Source organism: Vulpes lagopus, chromosome 20 (assembly GCF_018345385.1).
Source record: "Vulpes lagopus strain Blue_001 chromosome 20, ASM1834538v1, whole genome shotgun sequence".
In the NCBI taxonomy this organism is placed as follows: Eukaryota; Metazoa; Chordata; class Mammalia; order Carnivora; family Canidae; genus Vulpes; species Vulpes lagopus.
The window spans coordinates 2,746,476-2,774,234 of record NC_054843.1 but is presented as its reverse complement, the minus strand read 5'-3'; the positions used below and the strand labels follow the sequence as shown (position 1 = coordinate 2,774,234).

Genomic DNA, 27,759 nt, shown 5'->3' with positions numbered 1-27,759 from the left:
ATGGTGGTGAGGACAGTGTCTCCTGATCTCTTAGGACCTCACTGTCGGGACTGGTCTCTCGAGAAAGCCAAGGCTTGGGAATGAAAGTGCGCGTCGGGACCCTCCTCCCAGCCGGAGCTCTTCACAAGCTCCGCTAGCCCGGCGCCCCCACACTTTCCATCTGCCGCCCCATTTTCCCCTCTGCGCAAGCCTCTCAGACAGGTACCGCGGCCCCCCTGAAGACAGGGAACTGAGTGAAACTGCCTCCTGGGGTTCACCTGGCAAGTGGCAAAGCCAGACTTTGTACCCGGACTGCGGGCTGCAAGCCCAGGGCTCCTTTGACCATACCACAAGCGTCTCTCTCTAAGATATTTATGATTGATTGATTCATTCATTCATTCATTTGTTGTAGAGAGAGATGAAGAGAGACAGCAAGCAGAGGGAGAGAGAGAGAATCTCCAGCTGACTGATGAGCACGGAGCCCAATGTGGGGCTTCATCTCACGACCCCGAGATCATGACCTGAGCCAAATAAGAGCTGGATGTTTAACCCCTTGAGCCCCCTACAACTGTCTCTTTAACACGGACAAGGAAACTGTCTCGTGTGAGCAGCCCCTGAGGTGGCCTGCTGGGATCCTCTCCTCCTGGAGGTCATGTCTTCGTGTGATCTCCCCTCGAGTGTGAGCAGGGATCTGGGACTTGCTTCTCACCAATAGAGTACAGCAAAGGTGATGAGATGTCACTTCTGGGACACCCGGGTGGCTCAGTGGCTGAGCATCTGCCTTGGGCTCAGGGCGTGATCCTGGGGTCCCGGGTTCGAGTGCCACGTCGGGGTCTCTGCATGGAGCCTGCTTCTCCCTCTGCCTGTGTCTCTGCCTCTCTCTGGTCTCACATGAATTAAAAGAAAAAAAAATCTTAAAAAAAAAAAGTTATTTCTGTCTTCCTAGCAGACTCTGTTCCTTGCTGGCCTTAGCTGCCCGGTCATGGGTTACCCCATAAAGAGGTCCAGGTGGCAAGAAACTGAAGGTGACCTCCTGCCAAATGCCAGCAAGGAGCTGAGACCCTTAGACCATCCGCCCACCAGGAAATGAGCCCTGACAACAACCAGGTGAGCTTGGAGATGGATCCATGCCCAGTGGAGCCTTCCAAGGAGGCCCCCAGTCCTGGCTGGCACCTGTGAGACCCTGAGGCAGAGGACCCAGCCAAGCTAGGCCTGGATTCCCGAGGAGCAGAAGCCGTGAGATGATAAATACGTGTTGTTTGGAGCCACTAAGTTTGTGGTAATTTGTTACAAAGCGACGGACTGCTAACACACCGGGTCTTAGACACCTTCACTCATGCGTTCGGCAAATACTAGTTTGCCAGGCACCCGTCCAGGTGCTCAGCATCCATCAGTGAAGTGAAATTCGTGCTCTTAGGAAGTGTAAATTCTAGTGTTTGCATGTGTCTGGGGTGGTGGTGGTGGTGAAACAGTAGACGTAGTCAATAAGTTACCTCGTCACCCACCTATACAGTATGTTCCATGTAGCTACGCAAGTTCCCTGGAGAAGAAAGTGGGGTGAGCTGCTAGGGAGAGAGAGCCCCGAGTTTGCGACGTTTTGAGAAAGGATCTTAAGAACTAGTTCAGGAAGGAAGCCAAGCAGAGCTCTTTGGGAAGAGTGCTTCAGGCAGAGGAACAGCCAGTGCAAACACCCCGAGGCCCAATACACCTGGAGTGAGGGAGAGCAGGAGGGAGGCTGAAGGGTGTGGGGGCGAGGATGACGTCAGGGGTGCCCAGGGGCACAGAATTTTTTTAAAGATTTAATTTATTTATTCATCACACACACACACACACACACACACACACACACACAGAGGCAGAGACACGGGCAGAGGGAGAAGCAGGCTCCCTGCAGGGAGCTCGAAGGGACTCCATCCCTGAGCCAAAGGCAGACACTCAACCCCTGAGCCACCCAAGTGTCCCAGGGGCACAGAATCCTGCAGGTCCCCTTTGGCTACTACTGTAAGGACTTGGCTTTTACGGCGAATATGATGGGGAGCCTCCAAGGGGTTGAGCTGAGCAGTGACATGATCTGACTTATACACTTTTAAGGTTTTATTTACTTATTTATTGAGAGAGAGAACAAGAGCAGAGGGAGAGGAGCAGACTCTCCGCTGATCTGGAGCCCGATGCGGGGCTTGAGCCTAGGACCTTGGGATCATGACCTAAGCCAAAGGTGACTGAGCCGCCACCCAGTTGCCCCCTGACTCATAGTTTTAAAAGAATCACCCCATCAGGATGCCTGGGTGGCTCAGTGGTTGAGCGTCTGCCTTCAGGTCAGGTCGTGATCCTGGGATCAGGGATCGAGTCCCACATCGGGCTCCCTGCAAGGTGCCTGCTTCTCCCTTTGCCTGTGTCTCTGCTTCTCTTTCGGTATGTCTCATGAGTAAAAAAGTAAAAAGAAAAAAAAAAAAGATCATCCCATAATTGCAGCCCAGCACTGCTGGTGCCTTGGGGCCCCTGTCCACCCATGCAACCCGGGGCAGTTTATACATCAGCCACCTTGGCTGCCTTAATAAGCTTAGAGACCTGCCCTTATTTTTTTTCTTAAGATTTTATTTATTTATTCATGAGAGAGGCAGAGACAGAGACACAGGCAGAGGGAGAAGCAGGCTCCATGCAGGGAGCCCCATGTGGGACTCGATCCCCGGACTCCAGGATCACGCCCTGAACTGAAGGCAGGTGCTAAACCGCTGAGCCACCCAGGGATCCCAAGACCTGGCCTTATTTTTAAGTGGTTTTCTCGCTCATTTTCCTTACTGATGCCTCCAGATCCTAGCCATCCGTCAAGGCCAGCTCAAGCCCTGCCTCCCCCCACCGCCTGCAGCCTTAACCTGGAGCCCTCCCCCACGCAGGGCATTAAGTACCTTTGTGCCATTAGTGGTGACTGGTGAAGTTTTGGAATACAGGTGAGGCCCGGAGCCGACGACCAAGAAAGGATTCCGGGGGTGTCTTTGGTGCAGAGTGGGGGGGTTTATGGAAGCCCCGGGACGGACCCGTGGGCAGGAAGAACGGCTGCCCCAGGGGCCTGGGTGGGGCGGCTATTTATATGCCTGGGAGTCCGGGAGGACTTCAGAATTGTCATCTGCTAAGGAGGACCTAGATGCGGGAGGCCTTGCCATTGTCACGTTAAAGATTGCTTCTCCCTCAGGCGAGGCATTAACATGAAGACAATTGGAAACTTCCTGAAGAATGTCACACATCCCACCCAGGCCGGGGGTTGTTTGCGGGTTATCAGCTGGGCTTTGTCCTCAGCGAGCCCTGCTGCTCAGCATCAGGGCTGCAAAAACTGGAGGTGATTGCTGGCGGCGCCCCCAGCCCTTTGTCTCCCCCCCACCCCTGAGATATCACCCCACCCCAGTGAAAGGAAGAAAGGTTCGAAGATCAACGGGGTACAGTGAGGAAACCAGAGCACTGAGGCCACAGAGTCGGGGAGCGGAGCCCCGGGGCTCATGGGCCTCGTGACCTGTACCGGCTGTCACGTGACCCCACACACCCAGGTCCTCTCTCCGGGTTCCAGAACCCCTGCAGAGCGCGCTCTTGAGGGAGAGGCGGGTGGGGAAGGATGGCCAGCCACATCCCAAAGCCTTGTGTGCCCCCCCTCCAGTCTGGTTCAGTCTTTTTTTTTTTTTTTTTTTAATTTTTTATTTATTTATGATAGTCCCAGAGAGAGAGAGAGAGAGAGAGGCAGAGACACAGGCGGAGGGAGAAGCAGGCTCCACGCAAGGAGCCTGATGTGGGATTCGATCCCGGGACTCCAGGAACACGCCCTGGGCCAAAGGCAGGCGCCAAACCGCTGCGCCACCCAGGGATCCCCAGTCTTGATGGATCCTCATCTTCAACTCCCTCGGGAGGCCTGGCTCTCCCAGTTCCACCAGCCCTACGTTGAGAGGCTCCATAGCAAGCTGATTCGTAGACGTTATGTAACCTTATGTTTTGTCTTCTGTGTGCGTTCTTCAGAGAGTGAACTTGGCATTTTAGGTCTCGTGCATGTGTTTGGGGAAACATGGGACAGGTGTTTTGAAAACACCCATGAGCTGGATTTGACCTTTTCCATCTAGAGGAGGTTCACAGTACTCTTGCTGAAATGGTGACGTGGGGCGGGGGGGGGGGGGGGTGGTTTTGGAGACCAACATGAATGAGATTGTTAACGCAAACCGATGCACGTGATGGAGTACCTGGGTGGCTCAATGGTGGAGCGTCTGCCTTCCCTTCAGGGTGTGATCCTGGGGTCCCGGGATTGAGTTCTGCATGGGGGTCCCCGCAGGGAGCCTGCTTCTCCCTGTGCCTGGGTCCCTTCCTCTCTTTCTGTGTCTCTCATGAATAAATAAAGTCTTTTTTTTTTTTTAAGGTTATTTATTTATTTATGAGAGACACAGGCAGAGGGAGAAGCAGGCTCCATGCCAGGAGCCCGACGTGGGACTCGATCCAGGGTCTCCAGGATCACGCCCTGGGCCGAAGGCAGGCGCCAAACCGCTGAGCCTCCCAGGGATCCCCTAAATAAATAAAATCTTAAAAAAAAAATCGATGCACGTGATAAACGAGACCTCTGAGGCTGGCTAGCGGGAGCTGGAGCCGGTGCTATATCGGCTGTGAAGAATATGAATCTTCCTCGGATCCCAAGAAATATCACCATTGGTGACTTCAGTATAAAAGTGCCAAATCTGCCCACTTAGTAATAAAATTAAAAGGGCCACAGCCCCAGGTGAAATCTAGGGGCAAAAGTCATTTAAGCTCACCATGCAGCTGCTCACCAAAAATAGGGACAGTCTTCACTTCTGCTCTTGGAGTCAGGCCAACACACTGTATCGAAGTCGTGCAAAACCAGGATGGAAGTCTAACGTCGCTTTTCTGCTCAGCGGCTTTGAAGGCACCGGGCAGTTCCGGGGTGATCCTTGTCTCTTTTCTGAACTGCATCCCCACGGCTACCCCAGGCGCGCCTCTGTGCTTTGGCAACTGTGTTTCAAAAAGTGTTTGAGACGTTTCTCTAAATGACGTAGGCTCCCAGATGTCGGTGCTGTGCGCGCATCAGCAGGGCAGCCTCCCGGGTCCCAGGGCCCCGGGGTCACGACCTGAGCCAGAGGCCCTCGCCCAGCCGCCGAGCCGCCCGGGGGGCCCCGCGCATCTGCACTTCGCGCTGCCTCCGCACTCCGTGGGGTCCCCGAGCCGCGCCCCCAGCACAGGCCCCGCCGCAGCCCTCCCCGTAAACCGCCGAGCCACAGCGGCTGCAGCGCGGCGCAGGAGCGGCCCGAGGCGCGCAGCCCCGAGCTGGGCACCGAACCCCGGAGGGCGCGGAGGTCACCGCGGGGCGCGGCCGGCCCGCCGACTGGGGCCCCGGGGACAGGTGCGCTCGGGGCCCGGCGCGGCCGCTGCAGCCCCGCCCGGGGGCCGCGGGCGCACGTGCGCACCCGCCGGGGGAAGGCGCACAAAGGGGCCCGCGCGGGGCCCGCCGGCTCGCACCTGCGCCAGGTCGCGCCCCGGCCGGCCCGATGGTTCGGCCCGCCCTCCCCGCCGGCCCGCGGCCGATGGTTCCGCCCACCGCGGCCCCGCCCCCTGCTGCATAGTCATGAGGCGGGCCGCTCCTCGCCCTCCCCGGCGCGCCCTGCCTGGGGGCGGGGCCCGGCGCGGGCGCGAGGCGGGGGCGGGGCCGGCGCCGCCCGCCCCCGCCTCGCTTCCCGCCCCCGAGGCGCCGGCCCCGCCCCCCGCGCGCAGGCCCCGCCCCCGCGCGCCGGCCCCGCCCCGCGCCGCCGCGGCGCAGGGGCGGGGCGGGGCCCGGGCGGCGCAGGCCCCGCCCCCCGCCTGAATATTGATGCGGCGCGCGTCGGCGTCGCCCTCCTCCCATTGAGCGAGGCTGTGTCGCGTGGCCCAGCGTCGGCGTGACGGTTGGACGCGGGCGCGGCACTGCGGGTCCCGATTGCTGCAGCCGCTTGTCAGTGTGATGAAGATTGGCACCCAGGTAAGCTGTCACTCAAGCGCTCCGCCGCCGCCGCCGCTCCGCCGCCCCGTCCCTATCAATCACGCCGGCCCGCAGGCGCCGCGGCCGTCGCCCCGCCGCCGCCGCCCGGGTCCCCGCGGGCCGCCATCGCCCGGGAGGGCCGCGCCGGACCCGCCGCCCGGGGCAGGGGGCGGGGAGGGGGCGCGGGTGGGGGAGGGGAGCCGCGGCCGCGGGGAGGGGCGCTGGCGGCCGGGCCGGCGCGGGGGCGCGCCCCGCTGGGGGTTCCGTGTGGCCGGAGGGACGCGGAAATTTCTGGAAGGCGCCGCCGCTGCCGCGCGGGCCCCGCTGCGAGGCGCGCGCTCCCAACCGTCCCTCTTGGAGCGCGGCGCGCGGGCCTGCGCGGGCGGGGGCGCGGGGGCGCGCGCGGGGGGCGGGGCCGGGCGGGGGCGCGCGGGGCGGGGCCTGCAGGGGGCGGGGCCTGCGAGGGGCGGGGCCTGCAGGGGGCGGGGCGGCTCGGACCCCCCTGGGGGCGGGCGCCCCGGGTTCCTGGAATCGGCGCAGCGCGCGGGGGGCGGGCGCGGGCGCGGGCGCGGGCGCCGGGAGGTGCGGGGCAGGGGCGGCCGCTCGCCGGCGCCCGCATCCTGCTGGGGCATCGTGAGTCACCCGGGAAGAATTAGGAAAAGTTGAGTCCGCCGTGCCGGGGCCCCGCAGGCTCGCCGCTCGCCGGCCCGTGGGAATCAGCTTTTCCGCAGGAGCTCCGCGGCCGCAGGGAGCGAGTGCTCCCCCGCTTTGGGGTGGACGACACCCCCAGCTGTCGTGGGGCGTCGGGGTGCAGCGTCTTCCAATTCGGGCTGGCGAGGGGACTCCGACCCGGCGGATCGGTGCATTGCGTAACGCCCCGGGGCGTGTGCCCTAAACGTGCTAGGGGCGGGTCCAGGCGGAAAGGGCAGGCGGGCCCGTGCGCTCGCGGCGGTGCCCCCCAGGAGTCGTGCGCGGGTGGACCAGAGCCCCCCGTGCCCTCGGGTGCTGGGCGTGCAGGGCGTGCAGGCCCACGTGGGCTCGCGGGTGGCAGGAGCGCGGGCCTCCGCAGCCCCCACCGCAGGGCTCCCCTCCCAGCGGGGCGCGGGCGCTTCCCTTGCCAGAGATGGTTTATTTTCCTAATTGCGTTTATTTATCAATGAGAAGCACAGGGAGAGAGGCAGAGGGAGGAGCAGGCTGCACGCGGGGAGCCCGACGTGGGACTCGACCCCCCCCCCCGGGACCCCGGGGTCACGCCCTGGGCCGGACCGCCGAGCCCCCCCCCGCCCCCCCCGCCCAGGGCTGCCCTGTCAAGAGATTTAAAAGCGGGAGTTAGAATCGGTGAAATATGTGCATGAAGTGTGGCTCGAAAGCCTGTAGCCGGGCGTGCCGAGGCCGCAGTGTCAGCAGGCTGCGTGCGCGCAGACACATTTTGTCGGGTCTCTGCCCGCCGGTTTCCACGCGTTTACGCTCGCGTGTCCGCGTGCCACGGCTTGGGCGGCTCTGCGGGGGGCGCCGGGGAGGTGCTGGGAAGGGCGACGCTCTAGCTGTGACTTTCACTTTTGTTGCAAGTTGTTAAGGCGCTGGAAACTGTTGCGGAGAAAGGCTGAAACCCCGGGGTGAGGCAGAAGCCTGGGCCTCCTGGGGCTTTCCCCCGGCCTCTGGGCTCCTCCCAGAAACACTGTAGGGAAAATAGGGTGGAGGAGAGCGGCCTTATATAGTGTTGAAATACAGTCACCAAAATACCGAAGCAGATCTATGCCCAGGATGCTCAGGCGCCCTCTGTTAGGTCACTTACGGCAGGTGAAGTCCCGGCTTCAGCGGTTCCTTGTGGAGCAGTGACCAGCAAAACTGATAGTTGGAGGTGTCTGTGGCAGCTCTAGTGCTTTGTGGAAATCTCTGTAGTTTCCGTTGGGGGCAAAGTCACAGGCACTGCTGAGACTCCCAGGATTTCACGTCTTCTTCTGTGATTGGGTGGGTGCTGGATTTCAGCGCCAGGTCGTTGCAGACAAAGACGTGATGTGGTTTCTCATCCAGGTGCGCGAAGCCCAGGGTCAGAACGTGTGCAGCGGACATCAGTGCCCTCCCATCACCCATTTGTGGGGATATGTATGTGCCCTTGTGTTTCCTTCCTCCATGGCTGTCCTGGTGGCCAAAGGGGTGAGGGAATAAAAGTGCAGAGGACGCAGCTCACAGCTTAGCATCCCGGGGTCAGCAGGGGTGAGGGGAGAGCTGCAGCAGCCATGGTCGCGGGCGTGGGGGGGGGGGTGCCACCTCATGCCGCCACCAGGATCAGTTGCTGTTTTGTCTTGGACAGTGGAGATAATAGTGTCAAAAACGTTCAGTCTGGGAATTGTTAGAATCAACATTTAAGAGCCGGGAAGCCTTAATTTGGTAGAGGCCTGGCTGCAGGGCCTGTCCCATGAGGCTACACCTGCCATACCATCAGCCGCCCCTTGTTTTGGGGTGTCAGCCCCACCACGTTAGTTACTGTTTCTGGAAAGTCGGTTCATACAAGCCTGTGTGACATCACAGCAAACGTGCTGACGGGGTAGTTTGAAACCGGTGACTTGGAAGCACTGTGGTTCTGAGGGTGCCGGGGGTGGGGGTGGGGGTAGAGCAGCTTCTGAACTCTCTAGGATTCCTTAGGGGAAAGGTTCTACAGTGTTTCAAAGTCTTGAAAACTGACCTACCAGGTTACAAGACTGAGAGTCTGTGAGTAGAATTTTTTTTTTTTTACTTTTATTTATTCATTCATGAGAGACACAGAGAGGCAGAGACGGAGGGAGCCCGATGCGGGACTCGATCCCAGGACCCTGGGGTCACGCCCTGAGCCACCCAGGCGCCCCTTAGATTCATTTTCTTGTCCTGAGTTTTCCTTTAAGTGATAGCACACAGGTCCTGACAGATGAGCGGCCAGGTCCTGCCTCCTCTCCCCATAGGGTACGCCGCTCAGTGTGGCTTGTGGGTGCTCCTGCGTGGGGGAGCTCCCCACCACCCAGAAGGCGGGTGTAACTTCGTGCAGCCCCTAGCCCAGTGCAGCCGGTGGGCCGCAAACCCGCAAACGCCTTTCTCTTTGCCGTCCCTGAGTGATGCGTACACAGTGATAAGCGGCTGTGTCAGGTCTCGAGGTGGCAGGGGAGCGGGCTGGCTGCCAGTCCCGGGGTTGAGGGTTACACAGCAGTAAGGAAAATAGGAATCTAGTGGGATCCCGGAGCCCACAGAAGGGTCGGCAGCCCGGCAGGAGTCTGGGCCTTCCCGGTTGGGTTGGACTCTCCCCTGCTGCCTGCCGCTCTGCACACGCTCTGCACACGCTCTGCACACGCTCTGCACGCTCCCCGGCGCAAGGTCCCCTCCCCGCAGCTGGGGCCCAGCACCACCGCTCATCCTCTTCCTGTTTCTCAGGCGTGTGCACCCCGGGGAGACCAGCTGACTCTCCCTCCGCCTGCCTCCCAGGCGCTGACGCCCCCTGACCCACCGGCTGGGTGCTGCTCGTCCCCTGCCTGGCCTGGGTGGGCAGCTCCTGCCTCCCGCACAGCGCCCTTCCCAGCGGAGGTTGGGCCGCCCCAGGGGCCGGTGTGGGTGGGTAGGTACTGTGGGGCAGGTTCCAGCCGGAAGGTCTGAGCAGACTTGGGAAAATAAAGCTTCTGGAGAGCTTGGCGAGCTCGCAGTACGTGAATTTTAGCTCTGCGTTCTTTTAAGTTGTGTGTGTGTGTGTGTGTGTGTGTGTCCTTCCCCCCACCCCCAAGAATGCACTTTAGCAGAATTTCTTGCAGCGTCAGTGCAAACACTTCTGTGGCCCTGTAGGGCAGGGGTTCTCAACTATGGAACTCCTGACACGTGGGGCCAGATGCTTCTGTGGTGTGGAGGCCGTCCTGGGCGTTGTGGGCCGTAGCAGATGCCAACGGGAGCCTTACTTCCAGCTGTGACAACCAAAATGTCTTCACATGTTGCCAAATGTCACCCTTGGTTGAGAACTGATCTGAAACGGCATTTCCCAAAATGTAGTATGTGCAACCTGAGTTTAATGGGATGCGCATCTGTGTTTACATATTGTTATTTTGTATCGTATTTGTAGTGGGCATTGTTCTGTACGTTTCCATATACTTATATAACCCACATGTTTCTCTTTTAAAAAATGTATCTAAGATCTCCACATAACTTTGTGATTCTGTTGTTTGTTTCCTGCTTTGTGGCCAGGTCTGATGTTGCACAGCCTTTTGAGCATTTAAGTTTTGATACCTTCTCTGTTCTTCCCATTATTCTCTGGCCTGCCAAGCTTGGTGCTGGTGAGATCACAGGGGATGTGGGTAGGAAGGACGGTGCTCCTGGGTCCATTTCTAGGAGCGCACAGCGCCCCGGGAGGAAGGACTGTCCCTGTGAAAGGGCCCTTGCTTTGAAGAGTCGGCTTTCTGATTTTTCATAAAGTACTCGTTAACTCTTGATAACAAGTCCCTCATGAAGGTTTTGAGTGTCAGTTTTTAATGACGCCGATGATAGTCACAGTCGGAAAAGCCAAAGGTGTGGTGTAATTTTAAATTCTCCCAGCGGTCTCCTGAGACCATCCAGCTCCGAATTTGCCAAAACGGGCACGTTGTTGGCTCAGGTTGAGTGTCTGCCTTCAGCTCAGGTCATGATCCTGGGGTCCTGGGGTCCTGGATCAGCGACTCAGGATCCCTGCTGGGGGGTGGGGAGGGGGAAGAGTCTGCTTCTTCTCCCTCTGCCATTCTCCCTGCTTGTTTTCTCTTTCTCTCTTTCTCAAGTGAATAAATAAAACTTAAAAATTACTAAAACAGATTCTTTTGTTTTTAGAGACTTTATTTATTCATGAGAGACACGGAGAAAGAGTCAGAGACACAGGCAGAGAGAGAAGCAGGCTCCTTGCAGGGAGCCTGATGTGAGACTCGATCCTGGGACCCTGGGATCACGCCCTGAGCCGTAGGCAGATGCTCGACACCGCTGAGCCCCTGAGGCGTCCCACTAAAACAGATTCTAATACCATTAAAACACCTTTGTTATTGGAACTTTTCTGTGACTTTAATGGATGTGGGGACCTTTGGCTTGGAAATGGTTTAAAAATTGTTTTTAATTAATTAATTTTAAAAGATTTTATTTATTCATGAGAGGCAGAGAGAGAGGCAGAGACACAGGCAGAAGGTTTTTTTTTTTTTTTTTTAATTTTTATTTTTTTTATTTTTTTTATTTATGATAGTCACAGAGAGAGAGAGAGGCAGAGACATAGGCGGAGGGAGAAGCAGGCTCCATGCACCGGGAGCCTGACGTGGGATTCGATCCCGGGTCTCCAGGATCGCGCCCTGGGCCAAAGGCAGGCGCCAAACCACTGCGCCACCCAGGGATCCCGGTTTGTTTTAACAGGATTTAATATCTGATTTTATTTGAATATTATTATTATTAAAGATTTTATTTATTTGATGGAGAGAGAGTACAAGTAGGCAGAGTGGCAGGCAAAGGGAGAGGGAGAAGCAGACTCCCTGGTGAGCAGAAGCCCAATGTGGGGCTCGAACCCAGGACCCTGGGATCATGACCTGAGCCAAAGGCAGATGCTAAGCCGACGAAACCACCCAGGTGCCCCTTTATTTGAATATTAAACTTCAACAGGTACCTCCCCAAACCTTGTTTGAAAAATAATTTCTTGATGAGTGTTTCCCTCAATATGAGTTGTGGACTGAACACCTCCCAGGGAAGAGGGCTGTGAAGCCGGAATGGAAGGCAGCGGACGGGTGGCCTGTGCTGCTGAGCTGCAGACACTGATGACTTCCCACACGCAAAAGGGAAAATCCTTGAACCACAGTGACAGTTTCCTGAAAGGTATCTGCGAAAAGATCTCTTTTTAAATAAGAATTTTGACAGCTTTCTTGGATTCCTCGACAGCTTTCTTAGCTTTATTAATAAAAAGGCTTACGGATGCCTGGGTGGCTCAGCGGTTGAGCACCTGCCTTTGGTTCAGGGCATGACCCCGGGATCCTGGGATTGAGTCCCCACATTGGGGTCCCTGTGAGGAGCCTGCTTCTCCCTCTGCCTGTGTCTCTGCCTCTCTCTCTGTGTCTCATGAGTAAATAAATAAAATCTTAAAAAAAATAAAAAAGCTTAGTTTGAATGCTATGGTTGGCAGTCCTGTGCTGGCTACATAACCGGCTCTTCTAGAGACAATAAACCTGAAATTCCCCTAGAATTTCTTGCATTTCTTGATCGGTGGAATTGATCATGCTCCTTAGTTAAAGCAGCTTTTGAGAGCAGCTGTGAAGTGGCCCCGTGGGAAAATAAACCCCTTGCTAAGTCTGGCAGCTAGGGACGGATGGGGCTGCTCCTGCATCAGGCATGTGTGTAGAGTCACTGAAAAATGCAAATGACTCCATGTCACCAAAACTGAGTTAGCAGATTTTAGATGGGTTAAAAATAGTATAGTTCAATTTTTAAAGTATCACATGTCTCTTTTGGACAGCTATACTCTAGGCCAGGGGTTGGCAGGGACAGAGTCCCACTGTGGGCTGTTCTTGTGTGGCCCTGGGGCCATGCATTATACATTTCAAAGGGTCATAAAAGAAGGAAAGAAGACTACATGATGAAGATAGTATGTGGCCCACAAAGCCTAAAGTTTACCTAAAATCTGGCCCTTTACAGAAAAAGTTTGCTGACCGCCACTCAGTTCTGAACTGAAACGTGGAAGTTGCTCTGGATCTAAATGGATAAAATTGCATAACTCTGTTGGGGATAGACGGAATAACAAAAGGGAAGAAGTAGGATAGTTTCCCTTGGTGGACTGTCCCCTGCTGGGGCTGGTCTGTGATATCATCTGTGTAAAAACACGGCTGTGTAAATAGCTCCTAAACCAGAATTAGAATCGTGAAGGCTTCCATGTGACTACATGCTGGAAGCTAAATCTAGAAGTCTGCTTTAGTGACTAGTTCCTGTTGCTTCTGTGCTCAATTGTTTTTCTCTGTTGTTGGCATCTGAGCACTGGGAAACCTTGCTTCACTGATGAAGTCAGTACATAGGATTGAAGTTTCTCCTGGGTTCCACCACCTCGCCCAGAAGCAGTTGTTCTGGGACCCCAGATGCTGCTGGGAAAGCGGGGGTGGAGGGGTTCCTTGGTCAGGAGCCTCTCCTGTGGGTAGTGCCCCCTGTGTGGGCCGGGCTCAGGGATTGAGTGTGTGCTGGGTGCAGGGATTGAGGGCAGGTGGGCCCTGCCTGGGGTGTGGGGCTGGGCTGGGGCGCCCTCGCTGTTCTTTGGTTGTTCTTTCTAGAATCCCCCCCCCCCCCCCGCCCCGACCTTTTTGTTTGCTTGCTTTCGAATCTGTTTCAGCATTTCCTTTGTTAAAAGGAAGAAAAAGGGGACTAACAATCTTCAGCTCCTTTATGACAGCTGTCTTCTCCCGGATGTTTTTAACCTGTCAGGATAATGTCAAGTTAACTTGCCTGAGGATGCGCTATACCTGTTGTGGATTTAAATGTTTGTTTATCTGTTTCAATTTTAATGTCAGTCCAGTATATCCTAAGAATATAACCTTTAACGGTTTTAAGTTTTTAAAAAAATTATCATTTTGTCTGTTATTTTCCTTGTTTTTTTTAAAATATTTTATATGAATTGACTTCCAAGTGGATAATTTAGTTAATTGAATTTGCAAGGAGTGGAAAACATTATGGAACATTCCCAGTATCCCTGCCTTCAAGCTTAAAAGAATGTTTTTCTAATGTTTTTTAATGTAATAAATAATACTGAAAGTGACGAGTATAGTGCAAATAAAACATTTAAATATTTTTTTCTTTTTAGTTATATTCTTGATAGGGTGTCAGTTAAATTATCTGAAACCTGTCTAGACTAGTGAGACTAATTAGATGTTCAGAATAGTTAATGTAATATGCTTTGCTGTGTTTGATGTGGCTCCTCATTAAAAGGAGGCATCACACTACTGTACTAGGAGTATATAGAATATTAAATGTGTGGATGTGTACATTATGGTATAATACAGGTTACATGGCATTAATTGGGAATGAAGCATTACAGCTAAGAGAAACCCACAGACGATAAAGTTTAACCTTTAAGTGCCCTGAAATTCATTTTAAGGGGTTAAAAATGTTCCAAAATGATCCTAGATGTGTTTGCCCTCCCAGACTGTTCTGTATGCACAACCAGCACTGAGCTTGTTAAGGACACAATGTCCCAGCCCCTTCTGCTAGAGGACAAATTCACGGGTGGAAGTACAGAGAACGTAAGTGTATGTTTTGTTGGTGCAGCGAGGACTGTTAGAGCCATGGCTTGGGAAGCTGGGGTTAGTGTTGATTTTGGGTGGTTTGAGAGCCGGCGGTAGAAGACTGAAGGGGGGCTGTGGGATTCCCAAAGTACCAGAGGGAAGTGATCACAAAAGAACTTCATTTCAACAAAAGTGTGTTAAGAAGAACGAAGAGGGGTGCCTGGCTGGCTCAGCCGGTGGAACGTGTGACGTGTAAGATGAACTTCCATCTTGGGAAGTAAGTTCAAGCCCCACTTTGGGTGTAGAGATTACTTGAAAACAAAAACTTAGAAAAGGAGAAGAAAACAAGGAGGTTTACTTGGTGTATTAAAGCCAAACAAGGGATCCCTGGGTGGCGCAGCGGTTTGGCGCCTGCCTTTGGCCCAGGGCGCGATCCTGGAGACCCGGGATCGAATCCCACATCGGGCTCCCGGTGCATGGAGCCTGCTTCTCCCTCTGCCTGTGTCTCTGCCTCTCTCTCTCTCTCTGTGACTATCATAAATAAATAAAGATTAAAAAAAAATGTTTAAAAAAAATAAATAAAGCCAAACAACTAATAGTAGATGGCATGAATAACCACAAAGGTATCAGTAACTACAATTAATATAAAAAGGTTTAAATCTCCCAGGTGATGAGAATTCCAGACTTAGGAGAAAAGTGAAATCTAGTTAAATGCTATATGTAAGTGATACATCTAGAACACAGGGAAGTGGGAGACTAAGGGATGGGACACTATATATCAGTCTTATCCAAAAGAAAGCAGGTTTAGAAACGTTAAACCGGACACAACTAGATTCAATTTACAAAGCTCTAGGGGAATACGTCATATTACTCAAAGGTATGGCCAATAACTATAAACTAATGTAACAGTAAAACTTTCCAAAGTAGAGGGTGATGGTTCTGTGTGTAAAGGGGAGGACTCTCATGTGACTCTTTGCTAGCTGCAAACCAAGTAGACCAAAAAGGAGAAAAGATATGGAAGGGGAGTTCTTAACCTGACTGTTGACATTTGGGGCCAGACCATTCTTTATTAGGGAGCCACCCTGTGCTCTGTAGGTTATTTAACAACATCCCTGGTCTCTACTCACTAGATACCAGTAGCTACCCATCTCCCTGATTGTGATAGCCAGAAATGGTTCTGGACGTTGCCAGATGTCCCTGGGGAGCCAAATGACCCCCAGTTGAGAGCCACTGATACAAAGGATCCAAATAATGCGGCCAATAGGGGGGATGCCTGGGTGGCTCAGTGGTTGAGCAATCTGCCTTTGGCTTAGGTCATGATCCCAGAGTCCTGGGATCAAGTCCTGCATCAGACTCCCTGCAAGGGGCCTGCTTCTCCCTCTGCCCATGTCTCTGCCTCTCTTTGTCTCTCATGAATAAATAAATCTTAAAAAAAAATATAATGTAGCCAATAGATATGTACAGGAATTTGTACCCAACAAACATTAAAATGTGGATTCTCTTCATTTACATGGAACATGGAACAAAACTGACCACATATAGGCCACAGAGAAAAACCCCAAGTTTCAAAAAGTAAGTCCCGTGGGCCAGATTCTCAGACCATAATGTACCCTAGTTATGAACTTAAGAGTGAAAGGATAGCCAAGAATAACTCCCTGAAAATGTTAGGACCCCCTTCATTATATCTCTTGGATCAAAGAGGAGATTGAAAACTATTTTCAGACAGTATAAGTGAATGGGCTACATACCACAAGCATGGGATCAGGCAAGAACAGTTCTCAGGAGAAAGAAAATGTATAACCGAAATGCATTAGAAAACAAGAGAAGTAAATGCATTCAACTTTCAACTCAAGAAGCCAGGAAAATAAAATAAATCAAAGAAAATAGACACAGATCTATTTTTGCTTTTTGCAAATCTGATTAAGAAGAAATGAGACCATAATATTTACAGAGGCGATCTAACTGCATATCTGAAGATTTATAAATAATATACCATGTACAATTTGTTGGCAACACTTCTGCAGAGTTGTGGATGGTGTAAGTGACCAGAATTGACCTTGGAGGTGGAAAACTTCCTCCTACAGACCAGCTTTAGATGAAATTGAGAAGTTAAAGATTTATCTGTTTAAAAAGACACTAGAGGGGCATGTGGGTCGCTTAGTCAGTGAAGCATCTGCCTTCAGCTCAGGTCATGATCCCAGGATCCTGCGATTGAGCCCTGCCTTGGGTGCCCTGCTCAGCAAGGAGCCTGCTTCTCCCTCTCCCTTTGCCTGGCACTCCCCCCTGCTTGCTTTTTCTCTGTCATGTAAATAAATAAAATGTTTTAAAAAATAAATAAAAAGACACTAGGAGCCATTGTGTGAGTTCGATTAAACTTTGTATAAATTGTAGCAACCATCAACTTGATAAAAATTTATTTGTCATTATGTTACATGGTCAAGGTTTTCAGGGTAAAGAAAAGATACACAAGTATGAAGTCAAAGTAGTTAGGTACATACCCTGTAATTCCAAATTTGAATTGTAGACAATAGTGTTAATCTGTTTTGAAAAAAAAAATTTTTTTTTGAAAAATTTTTAATGAGAAAACATTTCCTGTGTCCTCTGAAAAGCCTAGAAACAGTGACCAAGCAGTAGCAGTGAGCACCCATGGCATCTAGATTGTGGTCTCTACATATCATTTCCCACTGAAAGGAATCAGGGCCCTGTGAATGGATGGGGAAGTCAGAGTTTGGTGTAGAAAATGATCAAAATGAGCCTGGAGTAGCATGTTTTACCTGAAAGCAAGAAAGCTATCGAGAAATAGGGCGTATTAAAGGCTCTAGGATGGGCAGCCCGGGTGGCTCGGCGGTTTGGCGCCGCCTTCGGCCCAGGGCCTGATCCTGGAGACCCGGGAGTCGAGTCCATGTTGGGCTCCCTGCATGGAGCCTGTTTCTCCCTCTGCCTGTGTCTCTACCCCTCTCTCTGTCTGTTTCTCATGAATAAATAAATCTTTTTTTTTTTTTTTTAATAAAGGCTCTAGGAGGTAACTAAAGGGGCTTGCATTGGCCAAAGATGGGATAATTTGGAACATCAAAAAATATATACATTTATATAAAACTGTACTTACTTTTTAAATGTTCAAGCCCATGAGATCATAATGTACTAAAAAGAGCCTCACTGGTCACTATTGGAGGATGCTGGGGAACCGGCACATTACTCTGAGAGTTGATAGCTCAAGGTAAAGAAGCAAGCCTGGGGATGCCTGGGTGGCTCAGCGGTTTCACGCCTGCCTTTGGCCCAGTGCACAATCCTGGAGTCCTGGGATCGAGTCCCGCGTCGGGCTCCCGGCATGGAGCCTGCTTCTCCCTCTGCCTGTGTCTCTGCCTCTCTCTCTCTCTCTCTCTCTCTCTCTCTCTCTCTCTCTATGTCTATCATAAATAAATAAAAATAAATCTTAAAAAAAAAACCAAAGAAGCAATCCTTAAGGAACCCCATCACTGGGGCTGCAGTGGGGAGGATGGACTTTGGAAGGTTGGGGTGTGGTGGGGGTTGGGAAGAGTGGCCATGGGAGAAACATCTGGAAGCATTGCTGGGAGGTCAGGAAATGGAGACTTGGGGGGGGGGGGGTCCTTCACCCCCTCCTCAGTGATTGTTTCAGTAAACTTGTTGAATCAAAGCTAGATGACTTTTCTCCAAAGTGAAATTCTGGAAAATAATCTTCACAGTTGCAATTAGAGTCTTTGTTGCCCAACATTTTAACCCTTATATGCTCACGAGTAGTGTCAAGAATCCTTCACTTGCTACCATATACTTTTTGCTACATCGGATATTTTTTGTATGTGTTGATGAGGCACGAGGAAGGAGTTCTTTCCTTTTCAGTAATTCGTCTTATGGTATTTTGGAGATGCCTGACTTCCAAATCATGACTGTGGGAGGTGCCACTTCTACACCTAAGCACCAGACCGTCACTCTCTTTTGACTCTCGTTAATGTTTGCAGAGCAGTTACGCATGTGGGCAGCATCAAGCATTACATCCTGGCTGGGATTGAAAGGCATTCCTGTGTGCCCCTGGATCTGCGCCTTCCTCCACGCTCAGTGTTTCCCATTCGGAATGACACCATAATTCATAGATTGGATTCATGAACTTAACATTGTAGGCATCAAAGTTGCACAGGTTACCAGATACTGTACTGATTTGCCTGCGAGTTCTACGGTTCTGTTAGAACCAGGGTTATCGTATTCTCAGAGATAATGTGTCAAAGACACAGCAGGACTTCAGAGCCAGACTGACCTCACAAGGGGATTTCACATCTGAGGACCCTGTTATAAATGATCTACCAGAGTGTTCTGATTAACCACTAGTGTGAACCCGATCACTCCAGAAAGCAACCATTTCATTATGCTTGTGGCTGTGTGGATCAGGAATTTGAGAAAGGGCTACAGTGGAAACGGCCTGTCTCTGCCCCACAGTGTTTGGGTCCTGAGCTAGGAAGACTCAGGCTGGCAATGGCTTGATGGCTGAGGGCTGGAGTACTTCGGGAGGACTTTTCTCAAATCATTTCCACTGCCTTCTTGTTCTGAGTGAGTCACTAAGGTTAACCCAGATTTAAGAGCTGGGGACAAAGACCCTGCATCTCAATGCGAAGTCAGTGCATTAGGGGATACATGAATATATATATATATATATACATATATATATATATATATTTTTTTATGATAGTCACACACACAGAGAGAGAGAGAGAGAGAGAGAGGCAGAGACACAGGCAGAGGGAGAAGCAGGCTCCATGCACCAGGAGCCCGATGTGGGATTCGATCCCGGGTCACCAGGATCGCGCCCTGGGCCAAAGACAGGTGCTAAACCGCTGCACCACCCAGGGATCCCCTGAGATTTTTGTAAAAGCATCAAAATTGCAAAGTTTTGTGCATTTTTGTTACTACTTCAAGCCTTGGCAAATCTCAGGTCTTATTTCTTCTATTCCATTGGCCTGTTTATTTGTTCCTGTGCCATTACCCACGTTTGGTTGTTACTGTGGCTCTGTAGGAGGTTTTGGAAGTTGGTGTTTCTTAAACCTTTCAAGAGGGATTTGGCTATTCATGGACCTTTATTCTCCCATATGCATTTTTAGAATAGGCCTCTTGAGTTTCTCAAAAACAACAGGAATCTTGATTGGGACTGCATGTGCCAAGAACTGGTCTCTCCATTAACTACCAGAAGGAGAGGCAGGCCAAGCAAAGTTGGCAGGTACGAGGTTCGTGCGCACAAACTGGGGGCATTTCTTATCCGGCAGCCCACCAGAAAGCATATAAGAACAATGGTATACTTTTGACAGTAGTGAGAAAAGCCACAAGATACTTAGGAATAAATGTAGCCAAGAATACAGAAGACCTCCACAGAGACCACCCAACTTCATAAGGGACGTGGGAGGGGGCCCCATGTTCTTAGATGGGGTCACCTGGTCCTAGAGAGATGACTCCTCTCCCTAGATTAATCCGTAAATACCTTTTTGACATTGTTAAAAAAAAATTGTGTCTTGACAGCAGGAACCTTGTTTTTGTTTCTGCTCCATCCCCAGCATTTAGAACCAGAGAAGACTGTCCCTAAATATGCCGACTGAATGAATGCACAGCAAATGTATGCCCCCCCCTTTCCACTGCACAGGTTGCTGGGAGCCCTTTCCAGGCGGCTCTTGGATGTGACCATCCTGTTAATGATTGATGACAGGTGACTATAGTTGATTTCACCATTCCTCTGCGGATGACATGTAGGTTCTGTTTCCACTTTTTCTTAAGGTGGCTAAAATACATTGTTAGCATCTAGCTTTTCTTCTGTGAGTTTTTTGGCCTTTGAGGCTTTTGAGCATCAAAAAAAGGTTATTTAACAAAAAGTTTTTTAAGGATTTTATTTATTTGACAGAAAGAGCAAGCAGGGAGAGCAACAGGCAAAGGGAGAGGGAGAAACAGGCTTCCCATTGAGCAGGGAGCCGATGCAGGGCTCAGTCCCATGACCCTGGGGTCATGACCTGAGCCAAAACTAAGGGTAGGATGCTGAACCCACTGAGCCACCCAGGTTCCCTATTACATACTTTAAATGAAGAGTCAAGGCTAAAATGTGAGATTAATTTGCCAAATTTTCTTAAATACTACAAATACTTTAAATAAAGGTCAAATACATGTTTTATTCTGAAGCTTAACATAAAAATATTAAAATCTAAATCTTCACAGGGCTGAACAACCCAACCCCCCTGCCCAAAGCCATCATTGAATCCTCTCAGACCAGCAGGAGCTCCCTTGTGGGAACGCCACCTCAGCTAGGGGGCTGTGGCTGGGGTGACAAGAGAAGACAGGCCCACCCTCCACCCCACATGCAGTGTCTTCCCTGATTCGTCCACCTGGTCAGAGCACAAAACACTTCACCACTTGGTGGAATTCAACCAATCCGTTTATATCTCTCCTTTTCTGAAAAACTAGACTTACTCTTCCCATCCACCTGGACAGGAATGCATGAAAAACGGTAAAATGCCTGCCTATCGGATTTGGACCATGTTTTGTATTTTTGTCCACCTTTAAGGTCACAACACTAACACTATATTCTTAGTTTGATTTTGAGAAGACTGTGACCTGGTTTTTGGCTAAATGTGCTTATGGTCAGATTGCTCTCCAGACCAGTTACATGGTTCCTGAGTCCCAGGACTCCTTCAGGATTCCAGGTGTCACTTCATCTTTGCTAGGGAAGTGTGGGACTCTTATTTAAATGTAATAATTGCTAGATGAAAAAGGATTATTATTTAAAATTTTGTGTTTCTTTAATTCTAGTGAGTTTTAATATTTCTGTACATGGAGATTGGAAAATTGTGTCTTTTTCATCTGTACTAGTCCAGCTAGAACTCTTAAAGGGCACCAAAGTAACAACTTCAGTAAATGATGTGTCCCCTTTTCAGAGTGCCTGGGTGGCTCAGTCATGAAGTGTCTGCCTTCAGCTCAGGTCATGATCCCGGGGTCCTGGGATCGAGCCCTGTGTCGGGCTCCCTGCTCAGCGGGGACCCTGCTTCTCTCTCCCCTCTCTGCTCATGCTCTCTCTAACTATCTCTGTCACTATCTTTGTCTCTCTCTCTCTGTCACATAAGTAAATAATAAAATCTTTTTAAAAAATGGTGTTTTTTTTTTTTTTATTGGATTTAACTTTTAAAAGAGATAGATAAAAACTACATCGAACCCTTTGACAGCATGATATTGTAAGCACATCGGATTGGCAGTTCTTTGAGTTGCATTTTAGAGCTCTGTGTAATGTTAAGTGAAGACAGTGTTGTGTAAGTTTGAACATAAGAGGAATTTATTTTTCTGTGTAATGGTGAGAAGAGATAAGAACTGATTGATTTTCTAAATCTCATGTTAGCCTTGGTTTTTACATACTGCTTAACAAAGCAGGCATTTTATTTTATTTATTTTATTTTATTTTATTATTTTATTTTATTTATTCATGAGAGACACACAGAGAGAGGCAGAACCACAGGCAGAGGAGAAGCAGGCTCCCTGCGGGGAGCCCGACATGGGACTCGATCCCGGGTCTCCAGGATCAGGCCCGGGGTCGAAGGCGGTGCTAAACCGCTGAGCCACCCGGGCTGCCCACAAAGCAGGTTTTGCTACAGACGAGCTTGCTGCCTGCCCATCCTTGGGGCGGGTGCCTGTCGTGTAGCCCCCAGTGGATGGTGGCTTCCCCTTGGGCGGCCAGATCGAGGCTTGGGCCTGGCTCGCTGGCAGCCTCCTCCTGAGCCCAGGAAGTGGTGCGGGGAGCCGCGTCAGTACCTAGGGGTGGTGGAGCGCTGTGCCGGGCAGCGGGATGTGGAGGGGGCTCCGCAGGTGAGGGGCAGCACAGTGGCAGGTGGGTGGCCCCTGCAGGGGACGGTGCTGCCTGTGGGCTCACGGCGCCTTTGGGCCTCTTGGGTCAATGGCGCCACCTGGTGGCTCCTTCCTGCGGTTCTGTGCTGTCCTGTCTGCGCGAATGTTCTGGCCCCTTCCTGCTCTGCCCCTGTTTTTACTCAGCAGAGGGAGTTTCCCACCCCCCACCCCCTTTAAAGAATTCCCTGCCTGATATCCTATTGTAGAGGGAGCACATGTTTTCAAAGCTTTGGGCACAGATGTCAAATTTTCCATTTACAATGGTTGTACTAATTATGTCAGACCTTGAAGTTTTGATGGAGAGAAGGACTGCAAATCCCTGGTTTTGAGATAAAATTCTGACTTTCCTCCAATATTTACGATGGACGTTTTGAGACCTAAAGGTTAAGAGTAGAAGGGAGATCCCCTACCTCCCTACCTCCTGGATTCAGCAGTTGTTGGTCTGGCCACGGTGTCTTTGGCTGTGTGTGTGCCTGTTGCGCATGTCAAGTAAGTTCTGGGTATTGTGACCACATCCCCACACACTGCAGCCCTCGCTCCTCAAAACAAAGGTGCTTCTCGAGGTTGGCAGCCCCTGCCTCGCCTCTTACAGCTCTTGTAGTGGGCACATCCTGGTGGTTCCTGCTTCTCTCTCTCTCTCTCTCTCTTTTTAAAGATTATTTATTTATTTATTCATGAGACACAGAGAGAGGCAGAGACCCAGGCAGAGGGAGGAGCAGGCTCCATGCAGGGAGCCCGCGGGACTCGATCCCGGGACTCCTGGGCCGAAGGCAGGCGCTCAACCAGTCAGCCACCGGGCGTCCCTCTCATTGTGGTTTGATGTGTATTTCCCTGATGCCAAGTGATGTTAAGCATTTCTCCACGGGTCTGTTGGCCATGCGGCCACGCGTATGTCTTCTTTGGAGAAATGTCTATTCATGTCTTCTGTCCATCTCTTGACTGGATTATTTGTTTTTTGGGTGTTGGGTTTGATAAAGTTCTTTATAGATTTTTGCGTACTAGCCTTTATCTGCTAAGACATTTGCAAATCTCTTCTCCCATTCTGTAGGTTGTCTTGGCCTTGTCAACTGTGTCCTTAGCTGTGCCAAGGCTTATTATCTTGATGAAGTCCCCGTAGTTCGTTCTGGCTTTGTTTCCCTTGCCTTGGAAGCCATGTCTAGCAAGAAGTTGCTGTAGCTGAGGTCACAGAGGTTGTGGCCTGTGTTCTAGGATTTTCATGGTTTCCTGTCTCACATTTAGGTCTTTAACCCATTTTGAGTTTATTTTGTGTAAGAAAAAGTTTCTTACACAAAATAAGTTTCCAGTTTCATTCTGCATATGGCTGTCCAGTTTTTCCAACACCGTTTGTTGAAGACACTGTCTTTTTTCCAGTGGATGTTCTTTCTTGCTTTGTCAAAGATGAGTTGACCATAGAGTTGAGGATCCATTCCTAGGTTCTCTATTCTGTTCCATTAATCTATGTGTCTATTTATGTGCCAGGACCATACTGTCTTGATGACCACAGCTTCAAGTCAGACATTGTGATGCCATCAGGTTTGGTTTTGTTTTTCTGTTTGTTTTTTTTTTTTAAGACTTTATTTATTTACTCATGAGAGAGACGGAGTGGGGCAGAGACTCTGGCAGAGGGAGAAACAGGCCCCATGCAGGGAGCCCGACGTGGGACTCTATCCCGGGTCTCCAGGATCATGCCCCAGGCTGAAGGCAGTGCTAAACTGCTGAGCCACCCCGGCTGCCCTGGTTTTGTTTTTCAACATTCCTTTGGCTCTTTGGGGTCTTTTTGGTTCCATACAAATCTTAGGATTATTTGTTGCAGCTCTGTGAAAAATGTTAGTGGTATTTTGATAGAGATTGCATCGAATGTATAGATCGCTCTGGGTAGCATAGACATTCTAACAATATTTATCCTTCCAGTGCATAAGCATGCGATGTTTTCCTATCTCTTTGTGTCCTCTTCGATTTCTTTCATAAGTGTTTTATAACTTTCAGAGTACAGATCTTTCCTTTACCTCTTTGGTTAGGTTTATTCCTAGGTATCTTAGGGTTTTTGGTGCAGTTGTAAATGGGGTCAATTCCTTAATTTCTCTTTCTTCTGTCTCACTGTTAGTGTATAGAAATGCAACTGGTTTCTGGGCATTGATTTTGTGTCCTATCACTTTGTTGAATTCCTGTATGAGTTCTAGCAATTTTTAGGTGGAGTCTTTTGATTACTCAACATAGAATATCATGTCATCTGCAAAGAGTGAGAGTTTGACTTCTTGGCCCATTTAGATGTCTTTTATTTCTTTTTGTTGTCTGATTGCTGAGCTTAGGACTTCTAGTACTATTTTGAACATCAGTGGTGAGAGTGAACATCCCTGTTGTGTTCCTGACCTTGGAAAATTTCTGTTTTTCCCCATTGAGAATGATATTTGCTGTGGGCTTTTCATAGATGGTTTTTGTTTTTTGTTTTTTTAAATTTTTATTTATTTATGATAGTCACACACACACACACACAGAGAGAGGCAGAGACACAGGCAGAGGGAGAAGCAGGCTCCATGCACCGGGAGCCCGACGTGGGATTCGATCCCGGGTCTCCAGGATCGCGCCCTGGGCCAAAGGCAGGCGCCAAACCGCTGCGCCACCCAGGGATCCCTTCATAGATGGTTTTTATGATTTCAAGATGGTTCCCTCTTTCCCTACACTGTGAAGAATTTTAATGAAGAAAGGACACTGTGCTTTGTCAAATATTTTTTCTTCATCTGTTGACAGGATCGAATGGTTCTTGCCCTTTATTAGTGCAGTGTATCACATTGATTGATTTGTGGCTGTTGAACCACCCTTGCAGCCCAGGAATAAATCCCACTTGGTTGTGGTGAATAATCCTTTTAATATACTGTTGGATCCTATTGGTGAGAATTTTGGTATCCATGTTCATCAGGGATAGTGGTCTGTAATTTTTTGTTTCTGGTGGGGTCTTTGTCTAGTTTTGGGATCAAGGTAATGCTGGCCTCATAGAATGACTTTGGAAGTTTTCCTTCCATTTCTATTTTTTGAGACATCTTCAGAAGAATAGGTATTAATTCTTTAAAATGTTTGGTAGAGTTCCCCTGAAAAGTCATCTGACTCTAGACTCCTGTTTGTTGGGAGATTTTTGATGACTGCTTCAATTTCCTGGCTGGTTATGGGTCTGCTCAGGTTTTATATTTCTTCCTGTTTCAGTTTTGGTAGTTTATACATCTCTAGGAATGCAACCATTTCTTCCAGATTAGTCTAAATTGTTTGCATATAGTTGTTTATACTATGTTCTTATCATTGTGTTTCTTCAGTGTTGGTTGTGATCTCTCCTTTTTCATTCATAATTTTACCTATTTGAGTCCTTTCTCTTTTCTTTTTGATAAGTCTAGCTAAGGGTTTATCAATCTAATTAATTCTTTCAGAGAACCAGTTACTAGCTGATCTATTCTGCTGTTGTTTTTTGGTATCTAGTTCATTGATTTCTGTACTAATCTTTATTATTTCTCTTCTCCTGCTGGATTTAGGAGAAATCTGCCTCCGTTATTTGCTGTTCTCTGCCTCCGTTAGGTGTAGGGTTAGGTTGTATAGTTGAGGCTTTTCTTTTTTCTTGAGAAAGGCTTGTATTGCTGTATACTTCCCTGTTAGTACCACCTTTGCTGCATCCCAGGGTTTTGAACATTTATGTTTTCATTTTCATTTGTTTCCATAGATGTATAAAATTCCTCTTTAATTTCCTGGTTGACCCATTTATTCTTTAATAGGATGCTCTTTAGTCTCCATGTATTTGTGTTCCTTCCAAATTTCCTCTTGTGATTGAGTTCAAGTTTTAAAGCATCGTGGTCTGAAAATATGCAGGGAATCATCCCAATCTTTTGGTACTGAAAGACTTGATTGAGACCTGATATATAATCTATTCTGAAAAATATTGAGAGCTGATATATAATGTGTTCTGAGACCTGATATTGAGACCTGATATATAATCTATTTTGAAAAATGTTCCATGTGCACTCAAGGGTGTGTATTCTGTTGCTTTAGGATGAAATGCTCTGAATATATCTGTGAAGTCCACCTGGTTCAGTGTGTCATTCAAAGCCCTTGTTTCCTTGTTGGTCTTCTGCTTAGATTATCTGTCAATTGCTGTGAGTGTGGTACTGAAGTCCCCTTATTATTATTACCAATGTGTTTTTACAATTTTTTCAAGGCTAAAATAAATTTATTCATTTTAGAGAGACACGCAGAGAGAGGCAGAGACACAGGCAGAGGGAGAAGCAGGTTCCCTGCAGGGAACCCGATGCAGGACTTGATCCTAGGATCCTTGGGTCATGCCCTGAGCTGAAGGCAGATGCTCAACCACTGAGGCTCCCAGGCACCCCTAAATTTTTTATTGCTTGGTTTATATAATTGGCTGCTCCCAAGTTAGAGGCAAAATATATACACTGTTAGGTCTTCTTGTTGGTAGATCCTTTTATTATGATATGGTGTCCTTCTTCGTCTCTTATTACAATCTCTGGTTTAGGGCAGGCCAGGTGGCTCAGTCGTTTAGCGCCGCCTTCAGCCCAGGGCCTGATCCTGGAGACCTGGGATCGAGTCCCACATTGGGCTCCCTGCATGGAGCCTGCTTCTCCCTCTGCCTGTGTCTCTGCCTCTCTCCCTCTCTCTCTCTCTCTGTGTCTCCCATGAATAAATAAATAGAATCTTAAAAAAAAATAAAGTCTAGTTTGTCTAAGGATGGCTACCCCAGCTTTCTTTTGATGTCCATTAGTATGGTTCTCCACCCCCTCACATTCAATCTAGAGGTGTCTTTGGGTCTAAACACACCTTGTAGACAGCATATCAGTGGGTCTTGGTTTTTTTTTTTTTTTTAATCCAATCTGATACCCTGTATCTTTTGATTGGAGCATTTAGCCCATTTACATTACATTACATTACATTACATTACATTACATTACATTCAGAGTAATTATTGAAAGATACAAATTTAGTGCCATTGTAAATGTAAACTTGTAAACTTGTAAACTTGTAAAGTTACTGTTTCTGTGCATTGTCTCTGTTCCTTTCTGGTCATTGTTACTTTTGGGCTCTTTCTTTGCCCAAAGGATCCTCTTTAATATTTCTTGCAGAGCTGGTTTAGTGATCACAAATTCTTTTAGTTTCATTTGTCCTGGAAGCTCTTTTTAAAAAAAAATTTTTTTTAAAGATTTTATTTATTTATTCATGAGACACAGAGAGAGAGAGAGAGGTAGAGACACAGGCAGAGGGAGAAGCAGGCTCCATGCAGGGAGCTCAATGTGGGACTCGATCCCGGGTTTCCAGGATCATGCCCTGGGCTGAAGACGGCGCTAAACCGCTGAGCCACCGGGGCAGCCCCCTCCAAAAAATTTTTTTTTTTAAGATTTTATTTACTCATGAGAGACACAGAGAGGGGGCAGAGACACAGGTAGGCAGAGGGAGAAGCAGGCTTCCTGTGGGGTGCCCAATGAGGGACTCGATTTGGTGACTCCTGGATCATGCCCCGAGCCAAAGGCAGACGCTCAACCACTGAGCCATCCCAGTGTCCTTGTCCTGGAAGCTCTTTATTTTCTCTTTCTGTTATGAAGAACAGCCTTGTTGGAAAAACTATTGTTTGCTGCGTATTTTTCTCATTTAGCCCCTGAATATATCATACCAGTCCTTTCTGGCCTGCCAGGTCTCTGTGGACAGCTC

At 49.7% G+C, this 27,759-nt stretch overlaps 1 protein-coding gene across 4 annotated transcripts in view; it reads left to right on the top strand.

The window, feature by feature from the left end:
- The first annotated feature begins 5,829 nt into the window (after window positions 1–5,829).
- PKNOX1 (PBX/knotted 1 homeobox 1) overlaps window positions 5,830–27,759 on the top strand; it is a 63,583-nt gene continuing 41,653 nt past the window's right edge. The window contains exon 1 of one of the 4 annotated variants that reach the window (XM_041735159.1): window positions 5,830–5,974. The gene's annotated coding sequence lies outside the window, so the exon portion shown is untranslated. Of the gene's footprint in view, window positions 5,975–11,460; window positions 14,462–27,759 lie in introns of those variants that run through there. The other 3 variants (XM_041735158.1, XM_041735153.1, XM_041735155.1) reach the window with 3 other exon arrangements.